Source organism: Aythya fuligula, chromosome 13 (genome assembly GCF_009819795.1).
Source record: "Aythya fuligula isolate bAytFul2 chromosome 13, bAytFul2.pri, whole genome shotgun sequence".
Classification (NCBI taxonomy): Eukaryota; Metazoa; Chordata; class Aves; order Anseriformes; family Anatidae; genus Aythya; species Aythya fuligula.
The window spans coordinates 2,062,980-2,087,290 of record NC_045571.1 but is presented as its reverse complement, the minus strand read 5'-3'; the positions used below and the strand labels follow the sequence as shown (position 1 = coordinate 2,087,290).

General features: G+C 37.0%; 1 protein-coding gene across 2 annotated transcripts in view; it reads left to right on the top strand.

The window, feature by feature from the left end:
* Positions 1-24,311, top strand: part of TENM1 (teneurin transmembrane protein 1) — a 908,570-nt gene that overhangs the window by 51,376 nt on the left and 832,883 nt on the right. For both annotated transcript variants that reach the window (XM_032196349.1, XM_032196354.1), the window contains exon 2: positions 22,590-22,661. The gene's annotated coding sequence lies outside the window, so the exon portion shown is untranslated. The remainder of the gene's footprint in view (positions 1-22,589; positions 22,662-24,311) is intronic.

The window sequence follows — 24,311 nt, the reverse complement described above, 5'->3', positions numbered from 1 at the left end:
CGGACTTAGAATAAAACAAGATCCTGTGAGATCTTTCATCAGTAGCAGTGTGATTACTGTTGAGACAAGTTCTGACACTGGGATAGCAGCTGCACCCTATTTGATGCTTTGGGAGCTAAATGTCTGCTTTCCGTCCTGTGTTTGTTTTCTAGAATTAATGATAGAGGTTATCTGTTTTGATGAACCAAAATGATCAACCTGTTCAGGCTTTTGTTGTTGTTTAAAAAAAAAAAAAAACTTTTTTATTAATTTTTGATTATAAAGCTATAAAGCCTAATATTTACAAGGCATGCTTTTTCACACACAGGACAGCAAATGTCAGATTGACTTAAGGGTTGTTCTTTACTAAATTTCCTTTGGGCTCTCTCCTTTAAGTGAGATAGATGTGAGTTGTTTCAAATGGTATTAAATCTTCATAAATCATTCCATCTTTTTTTTTCAAAAGCATCATTCTTCCACTTGTCAATGGGAAATTCCCACTTCTGAGATAGACTTTAACCTCAAGAGAGCACTAGCGTGTAACAGGAAAAAGCACAGGGGGTGCAACATGCAATGCACAGGTGTGAACACTGGGAGTTTCGAATACTTAGGGTTTTGTGCAAAGTATATTACTGGTATTTACATCTCTTTAAATAATCGTGAGAGTATTTGCCAATATCATTGATTTGATAGAATACCCCAGGTCTTTTTTCTGGTTAGCTAGTCATTTCTAGGTATGCTGACCATACATTGTCCCTAACCCTTCCACTGTTGCTGGCTTGGAAACCAAATCAAGTGATTTACAACTTGTCATTGCCTTCTGTGGCTGTGGTTAGATTGGAGTTACTGAGCTCTTTATTGTCAGCTATCACATGTATGCAATAGTGATACTATACTGTTTCATTGTCGAGAAACACACTGGTATGTTGCTTTCGAAATTGGTGCATGTATTCATTGCAGACAAGTACTGATCAGTAGTGATGATATATGGTGTATTAGGTACTGGAGCATTAACTCTGAATATACAGTGATTTAAAAAACAAAAACAAAAAACAAACCAATGTACTAATTGTAAGCAAATGAATGATTTCATAATCCTTGTTGTGGGAGTGAATAGAACATCATTTCGGTATTTGAAAAGAAGGTGCTTGAGAGACTCTCAATCATTATGGGCAGAAGTGCCAATCTGAAGAAAATGCCAGGGGTTGACTAGGTTATGCCAATGACCTTGGGGCATTTGAATGTCAAAGGAGAGAAGGAAGGTTAGAAATGATTCACTTCAGTGATTGTGCATTGGCATCCCCTTGTTAAAATGCAGATAATGGTGCCTTCCTATTTTACAGTAGGTTTTTTCTGTTTGTTTATTAAAGAAGTTATGACTTGCAATGGTAATGAAATTCTCTGATCACAAAACACTAACATGTATTGAAATGTTAGGTGAAATTCTGGTACCTGAATTGTCAGTTTTTTTTGTTGTTTTGTTTTGATTTGTTTTTTTAACCCAGTTTGTTCAACATTTCACTCACACTTTATTAAAAAGAATGTATTTTGAGAAGAATTTGAGAAGAAACAGAGTGTAACAGCTAACCGTGTTATCATGGAATCGTACAATGGTTTAGGTTGGAAGGGACCTTAACGATTAAACCTCTGTATAAAATAATCCTCTGTTTTCCAAATGAGAAAGGAAGCTTCAGATCAGATTGATTCGGATTGATTCACAGGTATTTCAACTACGCTGTTTGGCTCAGTAAATTTCACAGAAATTTGATAGAACTGCATCCATCAATTATTAATAATAGAACCTTATTCTTTAAAATGTAGATATTGTTTATCTTCTTCCTGTTGAGATTGCAGAGAATCGCATGTTGAGCCAAGTGGAAATGGTTACTCTTCTTTTTTTCTAGAAAGTTCTTCAGTAGTTATTAATAGGCAAAATTATAAGGGCATTAGTGCCTAAGTATTTGAACTAAATCATGTTGTGGAAATTGCAAAGTTCATTTGGCAATGGATTTTCAGTCTTGCAGAAATTCAATAAATACCTTTACATGTAATGTTTTTAAAAAGTGGGATATTTTTAAGATATTGCATGGCTTTTTCTTTGAAGTTTATGGACATACAGTTTTAATGAACACATCAATTAGCTCTGGATATGTAAAGTGATTTGAAAGGGAACAACAAAACAAAACCATGTACTAATGGTCAGCAAATGAAATACTAATTTCATAAATTAAAATGAAGATGCTCTGTGGACTTATCCAGCACTCATTAAATTAGGATAATTCCTCTGTAGTCTTTAGAGAGTGTTCAAGATGATTGCTATTTCTCAAATGACCGTTTGATTAACAAAGAAACAAAATTAAGTTCAATGTTTGGACAGTTACTGCAAAGGGATTTCAGCTACTAATGTCTGTGACTGGGTTGGCTGGGATAAATAAAAGGGTTTTTTTTTTTATTTATTTCCCTCAGCTACTTGATACCCTTGGAGGCTAGATATAAAATAGGAGTTAGGTGAAAAGTAGAGGGCAGAATTATAAACCCTAACAGCACCACTTAGTTGCAACTCAACACGCTGCATTTCCTTCTTGCTTAACATCTCCCCATGTAGAGTTGTCTCCAGGCTAATGATCTAATTATATAAATTAGGTAAGACTATTATTTGACAACCCTTAATACTAATAGCAGTCTTTTAAAAGAAAAGTGCCAGTCTCTTCAGCTCTTCAAAAGATGGATACTACACTTTGGCTACTGCAGCTATTGCCATGCAGACAGAAACATCCCAATGCAGCTTTAGATAATACATCTAAGGGCAAATTTAAGGTTTATTCCTATATGAAATTAAGTGACTCTTCTGGTAAGAGAAAGCTCTCATCCCTGAATCTTTACTCCTGTTTGAAGGTTCTGTGCTCTCTTGTGTGTTGCATAGGATGACTGTGCACCAAGCGCAGGGTTATGGTCTTATCCTAGAGGGCTAGAAATCTGAAGCTTTCGCATCGCAGTGCTAAAACTCTTACTAGATCTGGGTCTAGAAACCAACCGTAACTAACATTATTAAATGCATTATACTCAGTGAGCCTTTTAAAGAGAGATGTATAGATGTTTCTATTCGGCTTTAATCAAATGACTTCTTAGGTTCCATAATGAAGGGTCTGAAGAGCTGAGTGTGCTTTGTAATGGATTATTCCAATTTTGCTCGTTAACAGAGATATCTTTATTTAACTTTTCTCATTGACTAGTCACATTTACCATGAAAAATCTCGATCATTATCTAGCAGGCCAGTCCTAAAGCCAAATAAATATTGTGGTTCAATTTTGCTTGTGGCTGTATTCACTTAGAAGAGAATCTGCTTGGACTGAGTGTCTGATCTGAGAAGCAGCACAGTTCCCCATGTGTTTGGAACCCAAAGCAAACAGTGAAAAAATAACAGCTAATCACCTTACGGTTTTCTTAGCTGTACAGGAAAAAGAAGGGCTGTGATTACAGCCCCACTTACAGTGAATTGGCAGTAGTAAATCCGCTTGATTGCTGTGCCATCACGTCTGCCAATAGGTTAGCTTTGTGCGACCCTCATAACACATGTATTCCCTCCAGTTAGTTGTAAAATAAGACAGTACAGGTCAGTGCAGGAAGAGATGTCTTCATGGAAAGGGGTACAGTCCTGCTTTCAGGAATAATGAAAAAGTCATTGAAACTGGAATAATTCATGAAGAGAAGGTGATAGAATAGTTCCTTCATTTTAATTGGTAGAAAAAAGCTGTATCGCAACAACATGTAATTTTGAATATTTGGGCCAGCATTGTTTTTTCTTCCTTTCTCCAGCCCTTTCCACTGAATACTGTGCATCAGTTTGTACGTTGTCAGCAGGCAGGTGACACTCCTTCAATATACAGCAAGGAAAAGACTTCATTTCTTAACCTGATTAAGATTTGGGGTTTGAAACAGTTGTGCTATTATTCCTGAGAGCAGAGCAGTGACATACTACTCGGTTTGACTGCAAGTATTGTCTGGCATAAGCAATTTAACTAGACTTCATTTTCAGTCAAAACTCAAAGACATACTTTTCTGTTGGATCAATAGTTATATATTTAATATTTTGGAGGTTATGCTGAGTTGGCTCCAATTTACTTGATTAGCATGAGAACTTACAATTTATGACAAGGTGAAAACAGGTTTGGCAAACTGAACTGTTCCTGTTAAATGCACTACATGCTGCCTCCTCTCCTTTAGTTTCATGCCTGGCATGCTTTCTCCTTGAGAATGTCAATTACTGTTGCATGACCATGTAAGCTGTGATAAGAGATGCGCTTTCTGTTCATGAATCATAGCCATGACAGCCACCCTGATAAATGTTTCTGGGGTTACTGCCCAGCCACAGCAGGGCATTATTACCTCCAGGTACCCACCACTTCTCAGTGGCAGCTACCTCCCCAGAAAAGGCTGCAGAACAAATAATGTGTCTCAAATGTTGCTCTCAGACCTGATATTCTAAAAAATCACCTATACAGCACTTGAGGCTGCTGTGGCCAGATTGTGCCTTAGGTCCTGCTGGGTTGTGTGCAGGCAACCTGTTCTGCCGTCCTGCATGTATGTCAAGGGGGTTGCTGCTTAGCCCACAGAAACAGCAGATATATGAGCTATCAGCAAGGTAAAAAACACCATTTGATATGACTAGCTGGTACTAAGAAGCACTGTTGGAATTTTATTAAGGCTATAAACAAATAGGAAATAATGAAACATGAAGTAGAGTAATATCATTGATCAGATGCGTATTACAGAAGTTTTGAGAAAGTTGGCTATGTGTTAATGGAATGCAAAATAAAGCAAATCATTTGATATAAATATTTGTTATAAATTATTCAGTGCAGTCTCCTCATTATAATTTACGGGCCAAAAGCTTGCTTCAAGTAAAATAAGTCATTGCACGATTCTGCTGTTTTCTTGTTAGAACAAATTGGGCTTGGTGATGTAGTTCTGTTCTACCCGTGTCTTGTCACGCCAGGGAGGTAGTGCCTGAATCAGTCAGACGTTTTGAGGCTGTTGTACTGGGACATTTTCCTTGTAATGTGTTCCCCCAAAAGACTTTGAAACGGGAGTGTTTCATGAGATAGGAAGAATGACTCATTTAATAGAGACACCACAAAATGACCAGTTTGGAAAGCAGAGTGGGTGTGAATTGTTCTCCCTGTAACTTTGCAGGCAAGTCCTTCGTTCCAGGTTTGAGTTCAGTAAACTTGATGACTTCCTGAGTTGTGGCAAACTGCTTCATCCCTTTCTAGTCTTCAGAAAGGCTTTCCTCTGAGGCTTGAGTGCTCCGTGCAGGCTTCCTGCCCCCGCTGTGACCATCTCTCATACCTATGCCATCCTGTGTGGAAGTTTGTGGCTCAGTCTCCCTCAGGTTTATCAGATGTTGCCTCAGGACAATCACCACGTCTTTCCAGGGAACAGCCCTGACCCAGTCGTGCTTAAAGAAATGTGTCATACAAACTGAAAGCAAGCAAATCAATTAGAGTCCGTCACCGTCTGTCACAATTTCACTTTTATTATATTGCCAATAAAACTGATGCTTTCTTATCCTACTTGGACTTAAATGAAAATTGCGGGTAGAAGCGATATCAGCTTGTCAGAAAGTATGTGATAGTTTGGTATTTCTCAGCATGCCAGGTTTCAGAAGAGGTCTTGGGGTAGATCAAATGGTTCCCTCTTTCTCAAAGAGGTTTTGAAAAAAAATAAAATTGCTGTCCTTCAGATCTTTTTCCAAAGTTTGCTCCCTATTATTTCCATCTTCCTAACAAATTTTAATCTCTTTCAAGGTATTCACCCCATTTGTTCTCCCCTAGGATACCGAAACATTCCCTCTCAATTTGATGTGAGGAAGTACCTAAATCACAAGCTATTGCAAGCCTGCCAAGTCTAATTTAATTTTTGTTCTGTTTAATTTATTAATTCCCAAGATGGAAAATGTAATACAAAGAACCAGCCAGGGCTGCAGTTAAGTAATAGAGAACCAGAACTGAAAGAAAAACAGTATGAGCTATTCTTTTACTGTGATGAGACAAATCATTTCATCTATTTTCTGACATGAAAGACAAGAAAGGAATAGGTGAGTCTAACAAATAACAAAGAGGAGAAAGAGCAGAATGGAGTGAAAATTTTCCAAATGTCAGAAGAAATTAAATAGTGAACTTTAAAGGAAGCAGCACCCATTTTGCTTAGTGAAGCCTTCTCAAAGTTGTCACGTTGGGAATGGAAAAGCTCAGAAATGCATTTTAAACCTGTTTGTATTAGAGGTTGGGTTTCTTAAACCTCTTGGCAGCAGGTGTCTTTTCTTAATATTCATTATTCATGTAGCCTCACTATGCATTTCAATTAATAAATGGAGAGGTACACAAAGCCTCCTCTACTGCATTAAATAGATAAAATGTATTACTAACTTTGAGCTTGTAATGCCATAGCTGGAGCTTGAAAGTTATTTGCCTGCTAGAGCTGATAGACATACAAGTTGCAAATAAGTTTTATTTTGGTAAATATACAGATGAACCGACTTCTTTATATGTCTTCATATTTTATTGGATTGTAATGTAGTTTCTTACATTGTTCTGAAATAACAGGCCTCTTCTTCAAGTTTCAAATGAATTAGTCAAATGTTTCGTTTTCTCTCAACAGCATTCAAGTAATGTGCATGGGCCTAATCCTGTTAATGAGGGATTCAGATCATATTAGGCTGGATCTTGAGGTCCTTAATCTTTGTTCAAGCTAGTTCCCACTGACTTCTGTGCAAAAACTGCAGGAGCCAGGCCTGAGGTAAAACTGAATTCCCAATCTTGTTTCACTGAAAGCAGAACAAAGTTTTTTTCATTCATCTCAGTGGGAGCTGAAGCAGGACTAAATTGTTCCCTTAGAATTTTACCCATTAGCATCAATGTAAGGTACAGCAACTTGTGATATCCATTATTTAAAAAATAGAGCCAAAACCACTAAGTCATTTCTCAGTGTGAAGTGATGCATTTTAAAGGGGCAGACTCCTTCTGGACCTGAGCTGCTGTAACTCACATGCTGAGAGATCCTGACATGAATAAGGATAGCTCAAAGATGAAAGGTTGAAGGATTAAATACCTAAACCGTTACCAGAGGAGTTTTATTTATATACCTACGTCTCCATTCTATAACAGTCTGATAATGGGCAATAGTGTGTAGGGGGGAAGTGGACACAAACTTTTAAATATGTTCAGTACTTGGCAATTCTTGATGCCTTTGAGCAACGGGACACAGAGCATCTTTCCAAACACAGTGAGGCTTAGAGAGCCTTCTTCTTGAGAGATTCTGAGAGCTGCCCAAGTCACTTTGGTACTGGCCTAGGACCTACTTAGCATTTCTGTCACGAATTTACATGGGAACTTGATAACGTAAAGAGCCGACTTCTTGCGCCATCCCAAAGATTTAAATGAGAATAATAGATTAAAAGAGAGCTGGAACAAACTGTGCTATTAGAATAGGCAAAAGAAGCCATTGTTCTGTTCCATGATAGATTTATATAAGGTTGTGCTGGAAATTTTTCTCTAGCTAGGTGTTCCTACTATCTAATGAGAAGTTGTGAGGTTACGTGTTGAGTTAGCTTGGTTTGCTGAACCATATGAACCCTGCTAACAATGCGATTAGTTTTCATCCAGACTGTCCCCTCTGGGCCAGTCTGGCAAGCACCAGTATTGGTAAGGGAGGGGCATCAGAGGTGGGGTACGCTGGGCCATGCTTTTTCTGCTACTTGAAAATTAACAGTGTTTCCAGTCTGTTAGGTGAATTTGTACTGTTCATTCCCCACCAAAAAACTAAGCAGAATATACTGCAGTCTTTAAGTCTCCCCAAACACAAGGTTCTGAATACAGATTCAGTATTCTATTATCTTTCCATGACTGAATTTGTATGCCTGTGCTTGTATGTCCCTGGGTATTCTGCATGAAAGTGCAGAGCAACTGCACGTTGCATTCACACTCACTATGGATTCAGCTACTGGCTTGCTCTGCATATGGAAATGAGGCTCTTATATCACAGAATCACAGAATATCACGTTACTCTAACTTGTTACAACTAGCTTTATTCAGAGACATGAGGCCAGTTGTTCAGTTCTGCTGACTTTTCATCAAACAGTTGAGCAGATATAGCCTGCAGGCTGTTTGGTTTCAAACTGGGATGTCAGGACACAGGCAGAGATATATTCAAGCACTGTACAGGTGAGGATTCAGTGAGCCCTTGAAGATGCAGTTGCATTATTTTCATGTGTACCACCTAGAGTCCTGCTGGCTTATTCCTGTGAGCAAAATTGCCTGTGTTCAAGTGGTTGCAAGATGCATGTCCTTCAAATGGGATAATTTTCTACGAGAGTATTCAGTTGTGATATGATTAATGACTACTTTTATGGTTCTCCTAAGGATCTCTATTAGGCAAGGTTAGACTAGCCTATCATTTCTCAACAAAAAATATGAATGCTGAAATGTTAAAATGACTCCCAAAAGCAGCTGGCCCTGGAATATACATATCGCAAGAGGTAATGAAATAATAATAAAGGAAAGACTGTAGTTTAACAATTGTGTATTTTAAGCCAAGAAAAATAGGGATTTTGAGTCATTTTGAGAAAGCTGAAATTCTGTTTATTTTGAAGCTAATTGAAATAGCCCTGAATCTCTCTGTGTGCTAGATGGTGCTGCTTTCAAACCCTGCAACTGCTGCAGTATGGGACATACCTGAGTGCTTGAACTGCTAAGTGAACTTCCCAGACACGAGGCAAGCTTGTGTTGGAATTAATAAAAGCAAATAGATTCCTATAGAAATTTCCATTGCATTAAAACAATGCTGATTTTCAGTTCTGATTTTGATACTGCTGAACGCCACTGCTAGCTGAAGTCACTGTGGTATACATACCTTTTGGTATACATACCATACTGAGCCACATTGGAATCAGATTGTTTGTAACACATTTTCTTTACATGATGTGATTGCCCCAAGTTCAGCCAGAGTGCTATTTTTTTCCTACTCAGAACAAGATACAGGCAACAATTAGAACTTAGTGACACTCACTGCCCAAATTCACTTTGCTCAGTTATAACCAAGGTATTCTCCCTGTGTAGGATTAAGATTTCCGTAGAAACAGTTTCAAGACTGTTCAGTAAGGTGTGATACAGAGAGTTAGTATATTTTATAATAAAATTCTGCTTATAATAGTTTTCATTATATTTTTTTTTAAATTCTAATGATATTTTAAAAATGTATCTTGTAAATGGCTATACAGAAATATTACAAAATTTTAGTCCATTTTTTAATCCATCATTTATTACCGAAACCACAGTTACAAGTTTTTCATGCTGTCTGTCAAATGATAGGGTTTCCACCGTGTTGTAAAATACCCAAGCAATTGTTGCTGAATCACATGATAGTTTGAATTACTACAGTCTGTATCGGGTATGGTGTTCAGCTTTGAGTAGACTACTGAACAGAAATACAGTGGTTCTGATGTTGAATTTTTATGATTCAGAAAAAAAAATAATCAGAGCTATCTGTAAGTATGGAAAGTCATCTACATCTACTCATACTTGAGCAAGAGCAGAATCTGTTGAGTTGGAGTACAAGTGGCATCTTTGATCTTATAAATTTCTTGCATCTCAAAAAAGAGGCCAGGGTGGACCTGGTAAAAGTACTAACTTCATGATTGTATTTGTGGTGATGCAGGGGAAGTTAGAGCATAAATAAATATGAGTGTGATGTTCCTCAGCATTGCCATTTTGGTGATTAGAGGAGTTTAAGAATCTCTTATGTATTTTCTGTGTTGTTTTTTTTTTTTTTTTAACTAACATTTTATTATAAAACTTTTTTTTTTTTAATGTTGTTTTATAAGCTTTCTAGTAGACTTTAAAAATACATAAAAATACATGTTTTCATATCTACAGATGGTTTCTATAAATGGAAGAGTTGAAGCAACAAAGTAAACTGCTAAACCTCATTCATAGCACTGTGGGGAAAAAAAATAATTAGCTTTAGGTTAAAAGACAGAGTAAGTAATTAGTTTGTGGAGTCATGATTTTGCAGAACAAATTACCGTGGAGAGTCTGTTCGCAACCATTCAGTTCAGGAAGACACAGCTTATATACTGTGTCTGTGAAACCTAGGAAATAAATGTGCTGCTTTAGGTATCTCAAAACATGCAGAGAGCTCAATGACCCATAGTCAGCACAGATATCATCTGTCGGCAGTGAAGTCCTGCTTTCAGAGGCACACTACAAGGCTAGTTAAGAACTTAGCTTTGCATCAGGGTTGTGTAGGGCCATGTGCAGAGTGCTGAGAATTTTATTGGAGCTCATTGCTGGTGTAGCACAGTCTTTTGTAAGGAATCTCTTGATCAGGGTTAACAATTTCTACTGCTCTAGCAAAGCAAATAAAAATAGCACTTAACCTTCAGCCAAAAAATTGGGAAGTGTCTGATGTAACTCATTTCATTCTGAATGAGTATTAAAATTGAAGTTAGTTTTTTATAAAGGTTTTTTTATGAACTATTGTTTATCAGCAATAAAAGGTGAACTAAAGGATAATATGAGTAAAAAAAGATTTTAACATGTTGAATTTTTGCTAGTCCATGCTACCTAATTAGATGAGCTAATGTTATGATAAATCTAATCCAGGACACAGGCTGGGCTGGCTTTGTTGAACTGTAGATGGCTGGCATTTGGTTAGTTAGAATACTTCCTTTTTCACTCATTTGAAAATCAAGCTCTTTAGCTTAGCCTTTGGTTAAATTAAAATCATTAATTTATATTTTACATTTTCACAAACATTCTTTCCGATGGAGGGAGGAGCTATTTTCTTCTACATCCAGACAGAGATCCTTTGATAGCCACCTCTCAATTTAGTCTTTAAAAATGATATTGATTTTGTCTGTGTGCCAGGTTTCTTGCCAGTTATCACTTCAGATACTGATGTCTCTTGGTAGATAGAGAACATGCAGTAATGTCAGGGAAAGGAAGAGGCAGAGGTGGCAGCAACAAAGGCATCCTGAAACGAAGGGTTCCTTTGATAGGACAAGCTAAATACCTGGCAGAGAAGTCTAACATCTCTTCTTTTTATTTTTAACAAGTCCCTTGGTAAATAAAGGGGAAACTTAAGAGAGGGATCTCCAAATGTCAGCTCATCTGAAATAACATCCTGAACAGTTCTTCACATTTTAAAAATAAAATAGTCCCTATAAGGGTAAGTAAAAGAAAGCTCTCCATCACCACTCGTTTGCACTCTGCAAGTAAAGAGCTAACCCATGCAAACATAGGCATGCATTATATAGTGTGTGTGTCAGTGTAACCCATTAATGGCAGTGTGGCAGTAACCTGTCAGTGAAGGAGGGGTTCCCTAAGAACTGAGTCTTCATGCTTCAGCTGTAAGCTATGTGTTTGTTTCCTGATGTGCAGACTCTACTTTGTCCTTCGTAATGGTGGCTGTGGTGTGATCAGTTTAGAGAGAGACTGTAAGAAAGGACTAGAAAAAAAGGTTGTGGTAATATAGGGGTTAAGGCTGGTAAAATGTTACACCGGTATCTCCCCTGGTAAAGAAGGACACAAGAGGACACCGATTCTTTGAAAACTTTTCTGTGACCAGAGCTGAATGAATCCAAATAAAAAAGCAGCAAAAATAGTAGGGATCAATTGTAGCTTATGCAGATAAACTTTTTAAACTTTAAGCTTACTTTTAACTGGCCCATCCTGGCCCTTCATCTGGTTCCCTGCACTGCTGCAGCACCCACACCCTGTGGTGGCTCAGCTAGAGCCTGACAGAAAATAGGAGCTTTTTGGGCATGCATCACCTCCATGTACTTGGTGTACTGTCCAAACAGAAGCAGGGCTAACTCAGTTCTGTTCACTTAAATGCATTCAAAGTCCTATTTTCAAAATGGATTTAGTCTCCTACAGCCATTAACTTTAAATAAGGCTCATTTCCTCAAGTATAAATGCCGCCTTTGTTGATTAAACTTTCACTCTTAAGTCATTTGAAATATTTAGTCCTAGTGTCTGGACAGTCAGCAATACTGTTGTAGGTTTTAGCAGGAGAAACTAAAACTTGCAGACTTTGTTTTACACCAAGCTCCCCCTCATGTGCTACCAGGGGTTTATAGAAATTGCCTTCATAATAATCTACCTTTGCACCTTAATGCGAGGTATAAGAATGTAGACAAGAATCCAGCCAATTAGCCCCTTTGTGGATTTTCTGATGGTTACACAGCCATAAAAAATCTGGAAGAGACAATCATATAATATTAAATAGACTCCATATCTGGTACAGGCAGTCAGAAGGTAATGACTTTCTTTGAAGTGTCCAGTTTGAAGTGGGCTTTCGTACTTAATGTGTCATGTCATTTATTAAGATCATAAATTTGATGTTGGTAATTGACTAAGTCCCGTTTGAAGTTCTGTGCTGGTTTAAGGTATCAGCCAACAGTTAAATAGCTGTGATGCTTTCCTCTTTCACTGTACATTACCTTACATTCAAGAACATTAGCCAGGCCACCTCTAAAACTTTTCTACAATCATGGCTTGTGCTGTGACTATTCTCTTTGCTACAGAAAGAATTAATAACCCAAAATACCATGTGTATTTAGTATATTGAGCTTGACTTAATACTCATCTTCACATTGGGGTTGTTTTCATTTCTAATAGAGAAGTAGTCCCCAGTCTAGTAAATGCCTGAATACATGCTCAAACGTGTTTGTGGTTTGTTTTGTTTTGTTTTTCTCTCCAGCTGGCTTTAGTGAGGCTGCTTTTATGTTGTAGCTCCATAAAGTATATCTCAAGCTACCTCTGTTGAGCAGAGCCCTCAGTGATTTCACAGTGTTATGCTTAAACTGATTCCAGATATCTTGAATTGTACATAGTGACTCTTCTGTGAGAAACACACATTAATAAAACTCTACAAAATTAAAATATGGGAATAGAGGTATGCTAATGTGGTATGTGTTGTTTTTACCAAAATACTATTCTTTAGCTTCAGTGTTGTTAGGCAAGCACATCTGGTACCTTATGCTAGATTTAAAACCGAGCATCTCTGCCATTTATGTTGGAAAGTAAGGAGAATAGGACAGGAGAAAGATGTGTTTGAGCATTTATATCGCTAATGATGAAAACCATAGAATGCTTCGACACTTTCTGCTCCTTAGAGATCTTTCTCTGCGTGATTTTTTTCAGGTGTTTTTGCAGCAATGATCAGATGGGTAAACACCGAGCAAAGATGGGAAGCAAAATGACACATCTTTCCTAGCGAGATGATAGAAAGAAAAGAAGCAAGTCGTAGTAGAGTGGGTCCATCTAATCTAGCTCTCCAGAGCTAGACAGTCACCCAGCTTGGGCACTCTGAGAGAGAAGAGCATAATTAGGGCCTGCTGCTTGAGAAATGGCATGGAAATAGGAAGCAGTGGAAACACTGTAGTAGAAAGTAGGGTCTCTAAATGAAGAAACACTCAGCACTGGCATTAAACATGGCAGTTCAGTAGTCCACAGTCACCTATGCCCACGGTGTATTTACTGGGCCTAAATTTACTAGGCACTTTTGTTTTGGCCTGGAAGGTCCTGAGGTGTTGTGTTGTGCATGCAACTGTACCAGCCCAGCTCAGAGCAATTTAGTCTTTGAATCCTGTCATCTGGAGGAGAGACACAATGGCATTGGCTGTTCCAGTTCCTGCTCCCAAGGTTGTTTTTGGGTTGCACATCAATGAATTAAGAGAGAAGGGACAACAACATGAGGTGGCCTCTTTCTGCTGAGTACTGGGTGGTTCTTCCTGTTTGTTCCCCATCCGTGCTGAACCTGGGATTCCTCTGGATCATGTATTAGAACCTTAATAGAGGTTGTAAAGGGTGTGTAGTTACCTGCAGCTGCAGAAAACCATGGTCCAATGGTCAGGATATTTTGGGGAAAGCTAAGAGATAGTGGTTTGAATCCCTCTGGGCAATGAGGAAAGATTTTATTTAAGCTCTGTAACTTCTTTTGTGAGTGCTCCAGTTTCAGACTGTGGTGAAAACTACGTGTCATCACTGTAGTTCTATGGAGTCTGGAGGAAGGATCCTGAGTTCTGAAGATAGGTGAGCACATGCATGCCCTAGTGTGGTTCAGGGCTGCTCTGTTCTCAACATACAGGGATTTCCATGCCTCCTTTCTGAGAAGAGGGGACCTGACCCAGGAGAATCACATTCTGGTGTTTGGATTCTAGTCCTGTGGTCAATAAACTGACATCTGGAGATTACTGCATCTGTTGTGCTGGAGGCTGTGAGGTTTTATGTTGTTGTTGTAGCTCTTTTTTTTTTTTTTTTTTTTTTTTCAAAAGTTAGTAAGAAGGCCTTGTAGCAGAGAGGTATGGATCAAAGACACTGGTCTTTTCAAAAGAAAGTTTGGCTAATGTTTTTATAAACTCATTAAAGGGATGAAATCTAAAATCAGGAAAATGTGCTTGACAGAAGGGCTCTGTTGTTAAAAAGAGTTTGATTTTTGTGAGGCTGAGCAGAAGTTTTAAGCAAGAGAAGATTCTTAGAGGGAGCTGAAAGCTGCAGGGATGATTATCATCTCACTGGGGCTTCGTGCAGATGACAATTATGGGAAGACATCTGTTAAAAGCATGCACCAGAGACCCTTGTGAGCAAGGAACAGAAGCTTCTGCACTAGGTAGGTATGGGAGCAACACTGACTAAATAACAGGACAGATGTGCATGAGAGAACACCATGAGAAATTATTTTTTATCTGTCAAGTCATAGTGGATGTGTTCTAGAAATTCTGGTAAAAGTTAACTATGTAAAACAGGCAAGTAAGTCACTTCATCAGCAGCTTGAGTTTAACTCTGATTTCTCCAGAAAGAAGTAATTGACCTGCAAACTAGAATTTAGTCACCTTGATGGCTGAAGCTGTGTAAGGCACAGATCAAATCAAAGTTGTTGATGGCTGTTGAAGTATGGGTGTGCAAGCAAGGAAGGTGGGGAAAATAGTTTCAAGTGTAGACTAAGGGGAAGAAAGGAACCAGAAATGAGCATCAGTACCAGATAGAAGGGACGTGAGTTGCTATGCAGGGAAAACCAAGTGAGATTCCCTTGCCTCTGCTTAAGTCTCAGTAGGCCTAGCTGGCCTCCAGCTCCTTCTCCAGAAGGGCGCCGATCCCCTGGGTGATCTGGCTTTCACCTCTCTTAGTGTATGCAAGTCAGGAACTTTGCATCTGGCTCCTCTTATCTCAGTGTGTGGCCAAGCAGCAGCTGGAACTGATCCTATATTTTGGTCAATAATCATTTCTATGTAGGTAGAGTAAGGATCCTATTGCTTGTGTCTATCAGTATTTACAGTGACCAGACACAGTAACTATGTTTCTGCTGCCTACCATGTTAAGGTGTTGCCGTAACACTGTATACATATTTCAGTTTGGGGAATCTTACCTAAGGAATCCTTTTGCTGAATTTCATTCACCTCTTTTCGAAACTGCACTTGACCTGTAATATAAAATATTGAACGGTCGTTCTCATAGGAGGAAAGAAAATGGCAGAGAAGCTCCAGAGTTCAGGCTAAAATAAGCAGCGTCTTTATCACTTGCACTGCTTTTATCCAATCACCTTCCTAGCATTTTGTATCTTGTGGTTAGAGTTTCATCTGTTTTGTTTTGTTTTCTTGTTTTAATAGAAAGCCTGAATGGAGAAGGTAGCCATACTTTGTTGTTGCTGTTATTTAACCTGGCAATCAAAGGTGTTTAATGCATGTTATGTGATAAATATGTGAGAATTAAGAACGGTAATCGTACATTGTTATTTTTTCCTGCTCATTTTCAAATGAATACAATACTCTAAGTCAGCACTGTCAGCTCTTATTCTGGAATCACTGATTTCTACAATGCATTTCTTTAACCATTTCACAAGCTTAGTTTGCTGTGTTTAAGTGAAAATTAACACACGGGACTCCCATAAATACTAAAAGAAATACCCAGACTGTATTGTCTGAATCCAAATGTTAGAGAAATTATAGCATATGGGGATCCAGAGTTTGTCTGAGCCATTGTTGACCCAATAATACATAAAGTGAATGTTAATGAAGTGCTTATTTATTTATTTATTTATATTGAAGAAAGGCTAGCAGGAGAAGTGGCCGCATGGGCTATTCTTGTAAAGATTAGATCCATAAATTATGCAAGTTAAAGATTTAAAATATCTGAAAATATGAAGAATGAATGCACAGATTTTCTAATTATTATTTTAGATGAAAGTATAAATTACATATTGTGTAGAAGGAGATGAAGCAACACTGATAGATGAGCTCAGGAGCCATGGTACGGCACACTCTGTGTGACCAGTGGCAGCTGTACACTTCTTTACCATGCCAAAACGGGACATCAACTGTTTCTAGGAAGTCTGTGTCTCATGAGATTCAATCTGTAATAACTTCCAAATTGCCACAATGAATATTTGACTTGTTGAACTCAGAGTATATGGCAGTCATATTCTAGAAAGAGGGAGAATTGTGTTGTAGTGTGCGAGGATTCATAGGGACTTAATACACCACACTGTAAGAAACGGTCACCACTGAAATGTGAGTTGCTTTATTGGTCTTCTCTGTGATGTCTTTCATTGTGTACACCTGGTGTGGTGATTTTCCAGAAGGGTTTTAGTCCACTGGGTTTTAGCTGTCTGCCTGTGCTCTGTGCCCTTGAACATACACTTACCTTTTTATTGTTTGAGTGCTTAACTCTTTTTCACATGCACACACACAAAAAGTGTGTACACAAAAGCCCTAATACATTTTATCTTCTGTATAACTACCTAAAAATATTCATTAAGCTTCATGTCACTGTTATTTTGGAGTTTCATAACTGAGCATCTGTATACTCTCCTCCCCACCCTTACCCCCACCAAGGTAGTAAAGCCAGTGATACGTTAGCACTGAAAGTTTGAGAGCCTCTGAAGGATATTTCAGTGAAATTGTGAAATTTCTGTTCTCTAATTACAGATTAATTCTCTCTGGGAGGTGGGTGGAAAAGGTTCTCTTTAATGGTAGAATTTCTCAGGTGAGCTCAATAGCCTCCTTTCTTCATTTTAAATCTTTGCACATCATTGTGCACACAGTGCTTCAACAAACAATTCAGTTGTTCCTCGTGTCACTCACAACAGCGCATCTGCTTGTTTTGCCCTTTGAGTCTTCTGGCTTTGATTTTAATGTGGAGAGCTGATAGATATGTCAATGGAAGTTCTTAAATCCCAAGAGCGACAAAGTTTTTCTTTGATTCCTGCATATCTTCTGTAGGGAATATGTACTGGATGCGGAGACCTAACCTCCTCAACAGTATGCCAATCAACTCAGAGTTTACTCTCCCTTTGTCTTGTCCAACAACATTACTATTTTATGTCCTATTCCATTTCACTAACAACATATTATTCTTCAATGAGTTCGGCTTTGTTTTAACTCTTTCCAGATGTCACTTCTTCTATCTCATCTTTTCTGTGTCTGTGACAACTGCAAACAAGAGAAACTTTCAAAGAGATTTGTAACTACATTTTTTTATTGTTCTGCAGCCACTACAGCATGAGCTTGCTGGTCCCTTAGACATCACAAGAATGTTATGTTCTTGTAGGGCAGCATTTTGAAGTCTTAGCCTTGTTAGAAAGGAAAAGGTGTTACTGTGTTTTTAAATGAAGAAATAACATGTCAGCATGTTTAGTTTAATTCCCTGTTGGTTTGATAGCAGTGGAATGATCCACTCTTGCACTTGCCATCAGCAAATCCATAGAGTTGCTAATTAAGAGATTTACAGGTAGGGGTAACATCTTTAATTAGACTAAGGATAGTTGGGAAAAAAAAAGCAGATAAGCTCTCAGGCACAGAAGTAGTTCTTCAGGTCTGAAACAGAAGCAGCAAACTTCAAAGCAAAATTCAAGTTGGAAGCAACTGCTCTGACTTAATTAAAGAATGACCTACAAAATACTTTTGCAAGTCTAGAAACTCCAATTCATAGCATAGTTGATACCAAAAGTTATAGCCTCACTGTAGATGCTATTTTGCTGGCCCATTACCTGCACCCCCTGCCTGCCCCCACTGGCCATTGAGGTCACCTTGCTCCACCAGGTATAAATTATCTCTAGCTCTTGCCCCTGCAAGGTAATCGCCTCTCCTCCCTGCTGAGTCTCTTTGACTCCCCAGGTATGCCTTCCTCTTCTCCTGCGTAGTCTAATACGTATTTAATGATATTCTGAGTAATTGTTCTCAATGTCTTAATTACAGTTTGCTTTATAATTTTCTCCTTTTGTTTCACACCTTAACTAGGACTTGTGTGCCAAAAAACTTGTCTGCTTTTCCAAGCCTGTTGGTCTCATAAAAAGTATTACCTCAATCTATAAAACCTAGTTTTGACTGTATTTTCGGACCATATATCTATAATGACTTTGCAGACTTAATCCCTTCCTCCCCCCATCACAGATGAAGAAAATGTAAGGTTAATTTTTTTTTTTTTTAGAATTAGTTGCATTATTTTGTGATCCTTCTTTCTTCATTTGGTAAAGTGGTGTACAATCATAAACATTACTGTAGACATTAAATGTTCCTGCACTTTAATGTAATATTAAATTAATTTTAATGTCAATATTAAATTAATTGTAATGTCAATATTGAATATTATAATTAAAATATTAAATATAATAATGTAAACAACTGTCTGATGAAACGGTTGTTTAACTTCTTTATAAAATACAAATCAGAACACTTTTCAAGGGTAAAATAAGCATTTGATTTATGATATTACTGCATAAATCTATAAACCAACAAATTACGTACTATAATTTGAGGACTTCTTTTCTGTTATATTCAGTTTATTTCTGTCAGAAAGTGATGGAAAAAGAATCATAATCATATTCGTTATGATGAGATATCTGACAGCCTTGTGCATCTACAAGTAGTTAATCCTGAAATATTATCTATCTGTTTATTTATTTATTTATTGTACAAGCTGTTTTGATATGGGGTACAGGCAGAACTTCTGATTTTGTAATTAAGCCATAGTAAAAGCCCATGCTGCACAAGTAGGTGTAGCAGGAAAACCAATGAGCACATTTTCTCATTTGGAGGAGTATATTGATTTGAAATGACACGAGTCTTTTTTTTTTAAGGTCTTGTTTCTAATAGGAACATGATGTGAAGGTGCCTGTCATGTTATGAACATGAAAATATTTCAGATTAAAGAACAAGAAACCTTCCTAAGGGCTATAAGAAATGTAAGACTTTTTATTTTAATGCCTTTTTTTTTTTTTATACCTGAAAATCCCCACTTAAAGATAAGTAATACAGTTTTCCTAAACTGTTTACCAGCAATAGCTGGAAAACAATAGTGTGAATTTAGTGTGATTTTTTTGACAGTGTTATTAACTAACTTTCAAAGAGCAGCTCCATTAACCTATTTAGAGTGAGACTCTAAAACATTCATCCCAGGTGCAGTTGGTTCCATTTTTCAGTATCAGTCATATAAATGATCCAATAACTACACTTATTGTGAAGAAAATTTACCATCAAATTTTGAGATATTATGTATCAGGCTACAATTTGTTCTTGTGAAAGAACCTGATGTTTTCTCAGATTACTCTGTTCTGGCTCATGCCTCCTCTATCAAAATCACTGTTTCATATTCTAAGTGAATCAACTAAATTTAATGCTATTTTGGGAAGGAGGTACGTGGAATAGTCCATCTGGCAGTGAGCTGAAGTGGTAAGTCTCTCCTCACATTTTCTCACCACTAAGCTTTGATAAGAATAGTTGAGGAAGAAAATTATACCACCAAATACTTGAAACATCTATGCATATCCTCAAGTTCTTATTGTTTTCAGAAAAAACAGAAGTTAGAATAAGATTTTTTTTTAAAAAAAGTAATTTGCCACATAATTTAATTGAAGTTTTGTAGATTATGATCTGCAGCATGCTACAAAATAGAAAAATATATATAATAATGTGCATAAATTATGTATTCTACTGTGAAGGTACAAGCTTACTTGTGTACATCAGAGCAAGTTTTTCGGCCAAAAGTTTCTGTGGATTATTGTACAGTGAAAATATGTGAAGTTCGTCAGTGGTCACTAAAATATTGTTTTTTTTAAAGGTTGAAATAAATAATTAATTAAAAAAATATATATATGATCTTTAAAACCTCTGATACAACATATATGAAGTCCAGCCTCTCTCTCCTCTCCCTCAAGCTCCCTGAGAGGGACTTTCTGACACAATATTTTACCAAGATAAAAAAAAAAATCTTTTAATAATGAATGTCTCTGTACTTTCAAATACCTACAGGAATATTTCTCTGTAATTCGTTGTCAAAAGTAATAACTGTCTAAGAATCAGAAAGAGAGAAGAAAATAGCTTGTGGTACTGTGAACGTTTTGATGCTTGCTTTCTTCTCTAATCATGATTCAGTGCCTAAGGTCCACCATAAAAATACATTTTTTGACTGATCCCTAATGGGGGAAATCAATTGGTTTAATGTTTTTATGAAATTCATTTGCTTAACTGAAACCTAAACACAATCGTAATTCAAACAGAGCTATTTAGCTTGCAGTTTTTGTTTTGTTTTGTTTTGTTTTTTTGGGGGGGCTATTTTTTTTTTTTGGAAAAGTTCTGTGTCCTAGAATTGTTACCAGGTACAGGAAATATAAAACAGTGTGTTTTGTATGCTTGTAATAATGTGTAGCCTGTTCTTTTGAAAGAAAGCATAAATAATTTCTAAAATACTGCGTTAAAGCTAATATATTGGTATTGAGCCAAGGGACTTGCTGAAATAAGTATGCAGTATTCTATACTTGTATTTATTATTTTTGAAGGCATTAGAGTGTCATTTTTAGGCTATTGATTACATGCTGCATGAGTTATATTATTTTTTTTCTCAGCTGTGACCCAAAGCTTCTGTCAAGCTGAGCTGCTGAGCTGAGCTGTTCTTTGATTCATATTTCTTGTCAATAAAATGACCAGGGTAGCTATCTCATGGATTTGGGAAGCCTCACTTTTAATTTCTGCAAAATAAAATTTACCAATGAGTATTCATAGGGAAATGCAACTTCTGTATTTGTGTGCATTTCTGCATATACTTTGCATGCCATATTGTTTGTAAAATTCAACCTCTTGACTTACTGACTCCTGTAAAATTTGGGATTTCAGTTTGTGTGCATTATCTAAATACATGCTAAAATGCTACACAGGCTGAGAGTTTCTCAGATAGTATAGAAACTAGCACACAGGCATTACTGGCAGGGTCCTCAGATTTGGCTGGCCATACAGCTGTGGAATATAGAAAATACAGACCTTCCACCAGCATCACTTACTGCTAATGGGGCTATGTGGGTCTTCCCAGCATACCCATAAGTAGTTCTTCAGTTGTCATTATTTCTCCACATGTATGCGTGAAACATTTTGTGGCATCCTTTCTTTCCATACTGTATGGAAAGAATTTCTGCTGAATTCTGTGGGATGACGAGTCTAAGGGAATGTTGATTGCAGTATTATGACTTCCTTCTGAAGCAGGATCATTCTGTCCCACCCACCACCCTGACCATGTGTATGCTTATTTGTTAAGAGGAAATATGTGGCAAGGGCTCAAGATATATATTTTGCTTGAGAACATTTAATAAAATGTTTTGTCTTCAGTATTATGTATGCAGTTGATGAGAACTTTTTTTTTTTTTTTTTTTTTTCTGCTATGAAAGAAAAATAAGTTTTGGGGGTTTTTCATTGCTTGCCAATAAATGGAGCTGTTCAGTTGCATCGTATTTCTGTGGCTCTTTGGCCATTTAAAAATATTTGACAGAGGCTTAGAAGAATCAAAGTATTAACTTCTGAGTACAGTTTTTTTGGGGAAAGAGAAGGATCCTATTAATCTGCTCACTTATTAACCCCAAAGCTAATTAGCTTTCCTTTTTATTAAGCATCAGGAACTTTACAGAGATTTTGAAACAAGGCTTCATAACTTCTGCTTCTCACATACCTACTCATTTACCTCTGGTAAATGAAGAAAAAAAGAAAAGCAACCTATTTTGGGATTGGAAAAAACCTTTCAATAATCTGCAGATAAAATAGGCAGGAAATTATTTGAGGTAATTATGAGAAATATATATATATATATATATATATATTATCTCTGTACAGGAGGACTATTATGCTTAAAGTAATTAAAATTCAGCCAGTGTTGAAATTGGTAGGCCGGTCATGATACCAGTTTAGTTGTCTTTGTATTAATAGGCTAAGTAAATAACTGGAGCACATAAATCATCAAGAGCCCAAAGAAATCCAAGTGTGTAGTTCAGAGGTAAATTTTTGGGTATCACTTAATATTATTGGGAAATCTACCCCAGCAAATTTAATCTAAAGGTCGGTCACATCAGACAGTTAACTAGAAAGACAATCCAGATTTAGACCTGCCTTTCCTGAATTATAAAAGGTGTCATTTATGTAGGACATGTTCTAGAATGTTTGAAATTCCACTGACAACTCTGTCCTTTTTTGAATAAGTGCCTTTTAATGAAGAAGCTTGAAAAAATATCTCGCTGGTTAATGAAGTCCAGTGTATCGACTTAATCTGAGTTGAGTTTTCTTCTCTTGCAGTGTATCTCGTCTAGCCAGAAGCCTCTCTCCATAGGCTGAGTGATTCTAGTTTCCCTTGTCAGTCACCACAATGTGAGTACCCTTTTTTGAGTCTCAAGGTTTTCTGAAAGGTTGTCCCTGTTCTAGATGCTTTTGAAGGCTTATAAATACTTCTCAGTTAATGCAGAGTAAACATTGCCTGATCTCTTCCACTTGTAAGAAAGAATTTAATTTCAGGTGGTTTTGTTCTATAAATACCAAATTTTTCAACAAACTACAATTACATGCTTGTCAGCCTAGTGCGTTTGATCCCATTCTTCCCTAGCTGTGTATTGGGCAAAAGGGATGTGAAATGCTTCCAGAAGCATACGACTGCATTGAATTTGCATAGGCCAGATAAAATTATCACACAATGCATAACGTAGTGAAGAACCCAAAGCAATGGATATATTTGAGATGAAGAAGAAATGGAGTTTATTCAAGGATACTTAAAGCTTACTGTTGAATTCTTTTAGAGCCTTAAGGTGTAAGCAATTACTGGTGGATTTAGGTTGAGGCATGATCCAAATATTTAAGCACTTGTTGCAATTTCCAATAAAACCACTTACCAGTCATTCTATGGTATTCACTTAAACATTGTCATACCAAATAAAACACAGCTTGTGCCTTTTGAGTGATGAGGGTAATTCAGAGAACAGGCATATTGTTGCACTGGGCTTTGTGCAACGCTAGGCACACTGAGCTACCCTGAGAAATCAGAGAGGCGTAGTAAGCCTGACCATTCTCTGTGTGTGTGGGAGGACATTTAAGAGCATTTCTTTATTTCTTTTTTAGTCCTGCTTTTCCTTTCTTTTAAGCATGCTCATTACTGCAAACAGTTTTTTTTTTTTTTCATTTTTACTTGATGTCGCTTACATTCATTGTTGCAACGACACTTAGATAGATACTTGGCTCTTTTTTTTTTTTTTTAATAGTATGTATTTGTGCATGTGAATAGGCTGTAATTATCTGCCTGCATTGGACTCTGTGTACTTAGCATTATAAAATGTTTCTAATTCATTTTTTTTTTCCATGGGATTATAACAGTAGCACTTCTGAAAAGTTACTTAGTGTAATTTCATAGCTTTGTGTTAGAATGGGCTTTTTGATAGCCCAGAACATTAGCACAAAAATAGAAGTAGACCTATAGCTCAGAGACCAGAGGCAGTCTTCTAATCTCAAACATCACTTCAGTCAAGTCATTCCTCAGTCTGAAATATTCTAATGCCTATAATTTTCCGATCTTCCTTTTAGGAAATAGTAAGAATATATTTTATTCTGTAAGAAGTATTTGTTGCACTAATTCATTATAGGGAGGAGATGTAAACATTTTTAGAATGTGGGAAAAAAGTGTATTTTGCTCCCATAGAGAATAATATATACTTCAGAAAAGGTGAATATCTGGCCCGTCAGATATTCTTTAAGATAAAATATTATCTGCTTCACTTTTCTGGTAGAGTGAAAAATGTTTAATATAAGTTTTTCAAGGCATGAAAACAGTTTGGAATTTGCCTTCCTGTGAATATATCTTTGAAGGGAGCTTTTAATAAAAGTGAAATACTTGGTTTCTTCTGAAAGCTTTTCTACTTTTTCTTACTAGTGAAAATGAAACTTTAAAGCTGTAAGTTATCTTTTGCAATCAGATATCTGTAACCAGGCAATCTGAGGGAAAAAAAAAAAAAAAAAAAAAAAAAAAAAAGCGAG